Source organism: Silurus meridionalis, chromosome 18, assembly GCF_014805685.1.
Source record: "Silurus meridionalis isolate SWU-2019-XX chromosome 18, ASM1480568v1, whole genome shotgun sequence".
NCBI classification, from domain to species: Eukaryota; Metazoa; Chordata; class Actinopteri; order Siluriformes; family Siluridae; genus Silurus; species Silurus meridionalis.
The window spans coordinates 21,126,920-21,137,404 of NC_060901.1; the positions used below are offsets into that span (position 1 = coordinate 21,126,920).

General features: G+C 39.1%; 1 protein-coding gene across 1 annotated transcript in view; it reads left to right on the forward strand.

The window, feature by feature from the left end:
- Positions 1-10,485, forward strand: part of foxo3b (forkhead box O3b) — a 31,262-nt gene that overhangs the window by 2,464 nt on the left and 18,313 nt on the right. The window lies entirely within an intron of this gene.

Here is a 10,485-nt window from a genome sequence, read left to right on the forward strand (position 1 = left end):
TCATATAGAACACAGCCACATAGAACACATTCATAGAGAACACAGCCACATAGAACACAGTCATATAGAACACAGTCATATAGAACACATTCACATAGAACACAGTCACATAGAACACAGTCATATAGAACACATTCACATAGAACACAGTCACATAGAACACAGTCATATAGAACACATTTACATAGAACACAGTCACATAGAACACAGACACATAGAACACATTCACCTAGAACACATTCACATAGAACACAGTCACATAGAACACAGTCACATAGAACACAGTCACATAGAACAGTCATATAGAACACAGTCACATAGAACACAGTCACATAGAACAGTCATATAGAACACAGACACATAGAACACAGTCATATAGAACACAGACACATAAAACACAGTCATATAGAACACATTCACATAGAACACAGTCACGTAGAACAGTCACATAGAACACAGTCACATAGAACAGTCATATAGAACACAGTCACATAGAACACAGTCACATAGAACACAGACACATAGAACACAGTCATATAGAACACAGTCACATAGAACACAGTCTTATAGAACACAGTCACATAGAACACATTCACATAGAACACAGTCACATAGAACACAGTCATATAGAACACATTCACATAGAACACAGTCACATAGAACACATTCACATAGAACACAGTCATATAGAACACATTCACATAGAACACAGTCATATAGAACACAGTCACATAGAACACAGTCACATAGAACACAGTCATATTGAACACATTCACATAGAACACAGTCATATAGAACACATTCACATAGAACACATTCACATAGAACACAGTCACATAGAACAGTTTTTTTGGTGCATTATTATTAATAACTGTGTCATGTGTGGAAAAAGATCATGTGCAGCTTTAACCTCACAAATTCCTGCAGTGGTAAAACCCAAACATAGACACACACACATAAACACATACACACACACACACACACACACACACACACACACACACGCGCATTGCTTCGTATAGCTTTTGTTTTTCATTATTGTCTGAGTCAGAGAGACTGGGGTGTCTCTTCAAAACACATTCCTTCCTAGAGCTGTTACTGAAGATCTGGCACAGTGCCGAATTACATCGCATGCAGACGCATTTCTTTAGAAAAAAAAGGATGCAGATAAAACGATATTGTGCATTTGAGATGTGTATCTTTAGCTCAGAGGAAAGGCTGGATGAACTGGGGGATGGGTTTTAGGCTCCTGGTCCCATAAATACTGTACATAGGTCAAAGGAAAAGGGGAATGAAGTCTCTCTACTGTGCGTGTCTAATGAGCATATCTGGAGGACATGACGGACTTTCCTTTGTTCCTTAGCTGGGATCTGCTGCAGTTCGCAGAAGAAGGGGGGATGGGGTAGGATGGTCAGTGTAGAGCGTTAAACTCCGCTGCATGAAAAACACACGTTTTCTAGTATGGAATGGCCAGTTCTTCACACACGCGCACACACACACACACACACACGCGCATTGCTTCGTATAGCTTTTGTTTTCATTATTGTCTGAGTCAGAGAGACTGGGGTGTCTCTTCAAAACACATTCCTTCCTAGAGCTGTTACTGAAGATCTGGCACAGTGCCGAATTACATCGCATGCAGACGCATTTCTTTAGAAAAAAAAGGATGCAGATAAAACGATATTGTGCATTTGAGATGTGTATCTTTAGCTCAGAGGAAAGGCTGGATGAACTGGGGGATGGGTTTTAGGCTCCTGGTCCCATAAATACTGTACATAGGTCAAAGGAAAAGGGGAATGAAGTCTCTCTACTGTGCGTGTCTAATGAGCATATCTGGAGGACATGACGGACTTTCCTTTGTTCCTTAGCTGGGATCTGCTGCAGTTCGCAGAAGAAGGGGGGATGGGGTAGGATGGTCAGTGTAGAGCGTTAAACTCCGCTGCATGAAAAAACACACGTTTTCTAGTATGGAATGGCCAGTTCTTCACACACACGCGCACACACACACGCGCACACACACACACACACACACACATACATTGTTATGCATGCATGGGAACTAGAAGCAGGTATGAACAATAAATTATTGATTTCTAATGGCGAATGATCTACGCCACATGTCGCACACGTTCCCAAAAGTGTATATTTAGTACACGCTATTAAAGAAGAGGATTTGGACAGTTTTCTTGGAATGCCTGGTCAGGGAGGGGCTTTTTTTGTATTTACACAAGTCCTGCTGCTTGACGCTCTCGAACCATCAGCACCACACCTGATTCGCATGCACTCATAAGTAAATAATGCGTTCTTCCTTGGCGTCATGCGATCGGCGACCGGTCGCCGTGGTTACCCGCGTGCGGTGTGAGGTCACGATAGGGTGAGGTGGTGTGGGGCGCCTCGCTGGCTGGCACTGCTACCGCAAAGCGCGTGTGTGTGGATAGAAAGGTGAACGAGGTGTTTGTCAAATTGGTCGTTTTGTTGTTGTTGTTTTTTTGCTTTTTTTTTTTTTTTAAGATGGATGTGTGTGTTGCCATGGTAACCCATAGAGATGACACTGAAATGCGTCCCACACACGCGCACTCGTTGGGAGTCTGATCTCATCGAGCCACCGATGTTTTCCGTTTCGTTCCAGACAGATCGTTTTGCATCTTCAATATCAAAGGGTGTTTATGTGCAAATTCTGGAATGTTTGAGATTTTTGTGCCCCAAATCCGAGTCAGACATGGAGGCACAATGGGGGCAGTTTCTCGGTCCCCAGTTTGTGTGACTGTCTATACGTGTGTTCTATTTGATTGTACTCTGTACGTCTGTTCTATATGTGAGTGGAGTCTATGTGACTGCCACTGTTTCTGTGGGAAATGTGTCTATGTGGTTGAGGTCTATGTGATGGGGGTCTTTGCAATTGTCACTTTGTTTATTGTAACAGGGGTCCATGTGACTATTCTTGGGTTCCTGTATGTAAGTGTGGAGTCTATGTGACTGTCACTGTGTTCTACTTGACTGGCGTCTATGTGACTGTCACTGTGAGTGTATTCTGTGTAAATGGGGTCAATTTGCTTTCTATGTAAGAGTGGTCTAATATAGACAGCCGCCTTTTGTTATTATTATTATTTTTATCTTCCCTTTCCTTGTTCCTCCCTCCAACTTTCCCCTCCCCCTCTGTCCATCCATCCATCCCTCTCTACCTCCCTCCCTCCCTCCCTTCCTATGGTACGCTCCTCACCAAAACGTTCTGACCCAAGGCTCCTGAAAGTTTAATTTGTTTTCCTCGCGACCTGTCCTTTCCGATTACGGCCGCGAGTCACCACGGAGATGGCGAGCCGTGGAGGCTAAATTGTTCTTGATTAAAAATTAATTGACTACAATAAAACTAGCGTCGCGTGTCAGGAGCGCGGTGCTGAATCGGAGACGGGCGAAGAGAAACGTAGCTCTATTATTTCTGCGGAGTTTATAAACCCCCCTTCTTACTGTTTTCCCATACAATCGTATACAGGACGATCGAAGTGTGGCATAGGTGTCTAGCCTTAATCACTGCTCCGACACATCCAGGGTGAGCTCTCCAAGGAAGAGCTGAGATCAGCAGAGCTGGACAAAGAGAACAATGGATCGAGTTAGAACATTAGCGGGAGATTGAAGGTCACGTAGTCTGTTTATTCTCGTTCATTCGCTCCGTTTTTTTTTTCTGGGAAGCGTGACATTCTTGTCGACTTCCTTTTCAGTAGACGTGTATGTACGTATGCAACGGCGTTCACTCGGTGACTAAACAAATGTCTGTCACATGCAGGTATGAAATTTGACAGTCAAAGCTGCTGTAATGTACAGCCGTGTTCATACATATGTGAAAAGAATTCTCCGGGGTATACTTCACATGGCTGCGTTTCAGGCCCTGTGTATGCGTGTGTTACGCCGTAAAGAGTCGCACTAAGCTGGAAAGATCCTTAATGGCCAAGTATGTCCCCAAAAAGAGAGGTCAGTTCAGGGCTTCAGCTCCACATACACACTCGAGCGAGACGAATTCGGATTTCATCAGTGTGTAGCAATAATAGGAAGATCATTTTAGTGGTGAATCGCGTTCATCCAAATAAACAAATCTTTTTTTTTAAGGTCATTTTGTTCCTTTGAGCAGAAATAGAAGAGAATCTTACATTCGCAATAAGCAGATCCCCAAACATGTGTACACATACACACCAAAGTTGAGCATAATACCAATCATTTATTTACTGTATAACTGAATAGCGTATATGGGAGTCATGTAATAAAAGAACAAGTGACTCGGATTTGAAGAGTCGAAATGTAAACTACTCAATTCTGTTTTCTGTACCTAACCTACAGAAATTTTGCACCTAACCTCAGTAACATGCAGAGGACATTTTCTTTCTTTTCTTTTTTTTTTTTTTTTTTTTTTTTTTTTTTTTTTTTTTACACCTTGCAATCTGAAACCCTTTATGACAACATGTTTGGTGTTTGCACACCTGCCTTACCTGTGACCCCGGGGCAGCCCGATCAGGAGATCATGAAAAAGTGCAGCATCAAGGAATCTAAAGTTCTGCAGTAAAGTTTCAGGATCTCCCATTTCACTAGCAGTGGGCGAACAGGTTTGTGCCTGAAACGCTATCAGCACTATAACACACACTCACACACACACACACACACACACACACACACACACACACACTTGCTGCAGCTCTAATCTGCATCATACAGTTGAGTGTTTTTTTTCAATATGTGTGTTCTTGTCGATTTTCTTCCCTCTGCTTGTCCTCCACATGCTCCCTCTTTCTCTTTCTCCTTTTTGCACTACAGGGTTTATAAGGGCATGAAATCGCTCCAAAGCTCCAAGCCATATTGAGTCCTGGCTCACTGTGAATACTATCGCTGTTTCCCTTCTATTTCCAAGTCCAAATAACACGTTTTTAAAACAGCTAGCTCACATTCAACCCAATGATAAATGTATCAAACATCCATTTGCTTTCTAGGGAAGGGGGCGGGATTTAACAGAGCTTTACTCCGAGTGGCTAGTGAGATTTTTATTGGACAGATCCAGATGAGGTCTGGGGGTGCCATCAAATTTATCTCAAAGGTGTTTCATAGCAGGCCACTCAAGATCGTCGACACTTATCCATTCCATGGAAAGCAAATCTTCATGCACAGGAGCATGTCATGAGGGAGGTGGTGGCTTAGTGGTTCTGAAGGTTGTGAGTTTGAATCCCAGTTGTATCGAGCAGCCATTCCTGGGCACCTGAGCAAACTCCCAGTGGATAACTGGTGTCTGCCAAAATGGCATAAAAAATGTAATTTTTTTTAACTTTTGGGTTTCCTATTTCAGAGGGAACATTTCATTCTACCACATCCAGAGACGTCCTCAGAATTCACGCTAACATATAGCTTGAAGGTGTCCCAAAATTTTTTGTCCAGTTTGTATGGATTGATGATCGCACCCGGAGCAAGCCTCCATACAGAACTACAGGACTTCACTAAGTTCTAGATCTGAAAACACACACACACACAAAGACAGTATGCAGTGAACTAGCCATTGTAGTCCTACAGTGTTTTTAAGTCCGCAGGGTCTTAAAAAGTCTGAAATTCGTGGTTAATTGTCTTAAATAATTGTAACAATTTTCAGACGTCCATCTAATCTGTTTCCGTGGTTGTCGTTCTTTTCTTTGCTACTCCAAATAAAATTCGCTGTATTACGACTACAAATGAGACCAACAAGCAACAGCCAATCAGCTTTCTGTTATTGGAACGAATCTCTCTCTCTCGGATTGTACCACCGGCGGTTTTTCGGTTACGAAGGAGTGCAAGTTAGGTCTCGGTTAAGGCCGGTTGCTGTTTTGTGTTTTCATAAAGGTCTTGACTTTCATTCTTAATCAAAAGGTCTCAAAAGGTTTTAAATAGTCCGGAATTTGACTCGGTGAAACCTGCACAAACCCTGTAATCGCTGTTTTAAACAAATGAGCACCAGTCCAGTGGATTCTCACGCTCCTCGTTCCGAGAGCTTCGGGTCCCATGGCTTTCGCCGAGTTCACTTTTCAACTTTTCCGTGTCTGTGCACATACCCCCCCCTCCCTCCCATTAATCCATCCATGTGCTACCCTGCTGAGTGAGGCCTCTCCTTTTTATTTCTACACCCCACACACACACACACACACACACAAACACGAGGACAGCCTCATTCTCTGGTCTCATGCTTCAGAGCCGATGTGCAGTAAGTTCCCTTATATGTATTGAAGTTTACATCCAATATTTTTTTACATCCTGTGGGCTGAAAACAACTCTGGCTTTAGATGTTTTCATTCTACAAGTTAGTTTCAAAAAGTTTCTTACAACAGAGTACTTCATTTATCTACATTTACACAGTATCCTCTTCACAATAGTTTTCTTGCACAGCAATACAGCGTCCCCAGTGTCCTGGAAGTCTTCTGGGATTTGAGCCAGATCTCCACAATGAGGTCAAAATTGTGATCATCTGAAACACTGAAAGATTCACTAGTTGGAGAGCTCTTGTTCATCCCAGAGCAGTTCAGCAGGGTTTAGGTGCGGTGACTGGGCAGGCCGTTCCATCGTAGATATCAGAGCTCGAACATACGCTTCTTATGCTTCATCATCATGTCATAGGGTGACGTCGGTATGGAATGGTAGCCATGTTGGTTTAGGATTCCTTTCAGCCCATTGGAATAAGTCTTCAAAACTCCCTGCTCCAAAACAATCACTAACCATTAAGCTTCCACCTCCATGTTTGACAGTGGGAGTTAGGGAAAATCTAGTAACATCTCTTCTGGTCTTCAAGTTCTTCTGACCCATTTCTGTGGACTTATCAGTCCCTAGAACGTTCTTAGAAACAAAGGAATCATGCACGTGTCTCAAAAACCATCCAAGGTATGACTAGTGTTCCTGAGGTGGATCACCATTGGGGAAAAAAAGTTCTTATGATCTTACGGTTGCATCTGTGTTTCTACTCGTGGAAATTATTTCCTTCCTTCTTTCCTTTTAATACAGCAATTAGAATAATAATATCTTTGGTTTGGGTTTCATTCTACAAACATCTTGGTCAGGAAGCTGTCCCTCCAAATCTCACTAACCAATAAGACAAAAGCACTGTTCAGGCCACGCCCCCCAGACCCAATAGCAAATGTATTGGGAAAAGTTGTGCATTTAAAGACCGAAATTTTTTTCCCCACAGTAGAATTTATCGTTTGCGAATTCAGAGTGTTTGTCTTTTTTCTTGTTAAAATTTTTGCCCGTTTTTGTATGAAATGATGCGTAGACGACATCATAATGGGCATTGTTTCATGCTTCATATTTGTCTTCTTGGTTTTTTTTTGGTTTTATGGGATCAGGCCGTACAGACTCAGTCGTGCATGTGAGACCCATTTCTTTTTTGTCAAATGAGTTGCAGCGAGCAGAACAGCACCTCTGATTTGTTTATGCAAACAGCACATCTCTCCCAGTGTGACAATTTCCAAGCAGTATGGAGAACATCGGTGTATATTCCTGAAGAAGCGAGTGAGAGTCTTTTCTTTCCTCTGATTACCGTCTACACAGCCGCACTGTTTTCACCACAAGTTTTCTGTAAAACTGCACATGAAGGGCTTTCACTCATCTATCTTTCTTTTTTTTCTCTTTTTTTTGCCTTCTTGTTCTCATTTTACCCTGTTTTTCTCTTTCTCCCCCTCAGTTTTGCCTTATTTTTCTCCTTTTCACATTTAAAACATGATGGTCGGCTCATGAAATGACGCATACAAAAGCATATACTGATATAAGACTCAAAATCATGACTGGGTTCAGAAAAAATTGATGGATAGATAGATAGATGGATGGATGGATGAATGAATGAATGGATGGGCCGTCCAGCAGGGCTGGATCGTTATCTAGTTAGTGATGTCACTGTTTGCCTGAGAGGGCTTTTATCCTGATTAATTTGCTGTGTGTGTGTGTGTGTGTGTGTGTGTGTGTGTGTGTGTGTGTGTGTGTGTGTGTGTGTGTGTTTCGGGTTTCGGGTTTCATGCTTATAGAACTGTTTTTGTGTCTATAGAATCTCTCTTTCTTTTGTGCCTATATATACATATATATATATATATATATATATATATATATATATATATATATATATATATATATATATATATATATACATACATATACATATACATACATATATATATATATATATATATATATATATATATATATATATATATATATATATATATATCGTGTCATTCCATGACTGAAGGTGACGTGTAAAAGTGTCACATGACCTCAAAATGAATACACCTGTTCCCATAAAGCTGTAATCTAAAGCGCAGACGTTTCTCAGTCAGAATGTAATCTGTTTGGCTGTAAAAGGAGGAGAGAAGAAGTAGTAATAGGAATAGTATTAGTAATGTTCGTAGTAGCATTTGTAATAATATAAATGGTCTTAGTGGTGGAACTAGTAGGAGAAATATTGATAATAGTAAGTAGTATTACTGTAGTAGTAATGGTAGTAATATTAGGATTAGTACTGGTAATAATAGTAATATGAATAGTATTAGTAGTAGATGTGTTGGTAGCAGTGTTGCTGAAAGGATTAATATTAGTAGTAGCAGTAGAAGTGATGTAAATAGTATTAATTGTGTTACTAGAAGCAGAAGTAATAGTAGTAGTTTTGGTACCGGAGGCACTATTAGAAGTAGGATTAGTAATATTAATATTAGTAGTACTAGCAAAAGTATTATTAGACATATTGGTAGTAGCAATGCTAATAATAGTAGTATTGCTGTTAGAATTAGAAGTAATATTATTAGTATTGGTAGTATTATTAGTAATAGAAGTTGTAGTGCTAGTAATAGTAGTAATATAAAGAGTAGTAGTATAATACTACATTAATAGTAACGTAATGGTAGTAATATAATTAGTAGTATTCTACTTATTTCTATGTATTTTAAAGTGGGAGTGGTATTAATGATAGTAATATTAGAAGTTGTACTAATATTAGCAAAATAACTAGTATTAGTAGTAGTTGGTACAAAATAGTAGTATTAAAGCTAGAATTAGCAGTAGTATTAGTAGTAGAAGTAGAAGTAATATTGGAAGTAGTATTAGTAATAGCAATAGTAGTAAACGTTGTAATTTTAATAGTATTAGTAGTTGTATAAGTAGTAAAAGTATTGGCAGTTGTGTTATTTGTGTTATTAGTAATAGTACTAATCAGTAATCATTTTCAAAATAGGGAAAGTAGTAATATTAGTAAACGTAAGAATACAAAAAATATTAGTAGTAGTATTAATAGCAGTAGTATTGCTGGTAAAATTAGTATTACCACTAGTAGTATTGGTAGTAGTAGTAGAAGTAGAAGTAATAATGTTAGTATTAGTAGCAGTATTAGTATTATTAGTTGTGTTATCATTAGTAATAGTAGTAATATAAATAATATTAGTAGTAGTAGTAGTAGTGGTGGAATTACTGGTAGTTGTATTATAGTAGTAGTAATAATAATATCCATAGTAATAGTAATAATATTAGTAGTAGTATTGGTAGTAATTTTCAAAATAGGAGTAGTAGTAATGATAGTAGTAATAGTAGGAATAGTAGGAATACAATTAGTATTAGTATTAGTGGTGATATTATTGGTAGTAGTATTATAGTAGTAGTAATAATAATAATAATAAGTAGTAATAGTAGTAATATTAGTAGTACTATTAGATTAGACTAGTATAGTGCAATATAATATAGTATTAATAGTATTGCTGTTAGAATTAGTATTAGCAGTACTAGTATTGATAGTAGTAATATAAGTACAAGTTATAATATTAGTATAGTATAGTAGTATTAGTAATAGTAGTAGTAGTTCTAGTAATAGTTATAATATTAATAGTATCAGTAGCTGTATTAGTAAAAGAAGTGTTGGTAGTATTACTAATATTAATAGTAGTATTGCTGGTAGAATTAGTATTAGTAGTATTAGTAGTATTAATATTAGTGTTGGTAACAATAGTAGTAATGGAGGTAATAGTAATAGTAATAGTAGTATTGGTAATAGTGAAGAATGTATTAGTAGTAGTATTAGTAATAGAAGTAGTAATCAGAGGCCTGGTCATATGACCAGCTCTCAATATGTACATGGGATTACAGTGAGAAGACAATTCAATGCATCATCCAGTCATCTGTTTGCTCTGGTTGATTACATTTGCTCTCATTATTACACCCAGATATCACAACTGCATTGGTATCTAAGAGCGAGATAGAGATGAATTGAGGTCAGCTGATAAAAAAAGAGGAAAGGTAACACGTGAAAAGTGTGGCCGTCTATCAGCTAGCTATCACCCTGAACTTTATGATTGGCTAATCAGGATCAGACGTCGTGATGAGGTCAGACGTCTAGCTCGGCACTCTGCCCGTGACCTTGAACAGCTTTCTGGATTATCTAATGTGTAAAAAGAAAAGGGAAGGCCAGAGGGGTTGAAGGTCGTGGCCTTCTTCACCGTGATCCAAATAGAAGACGAG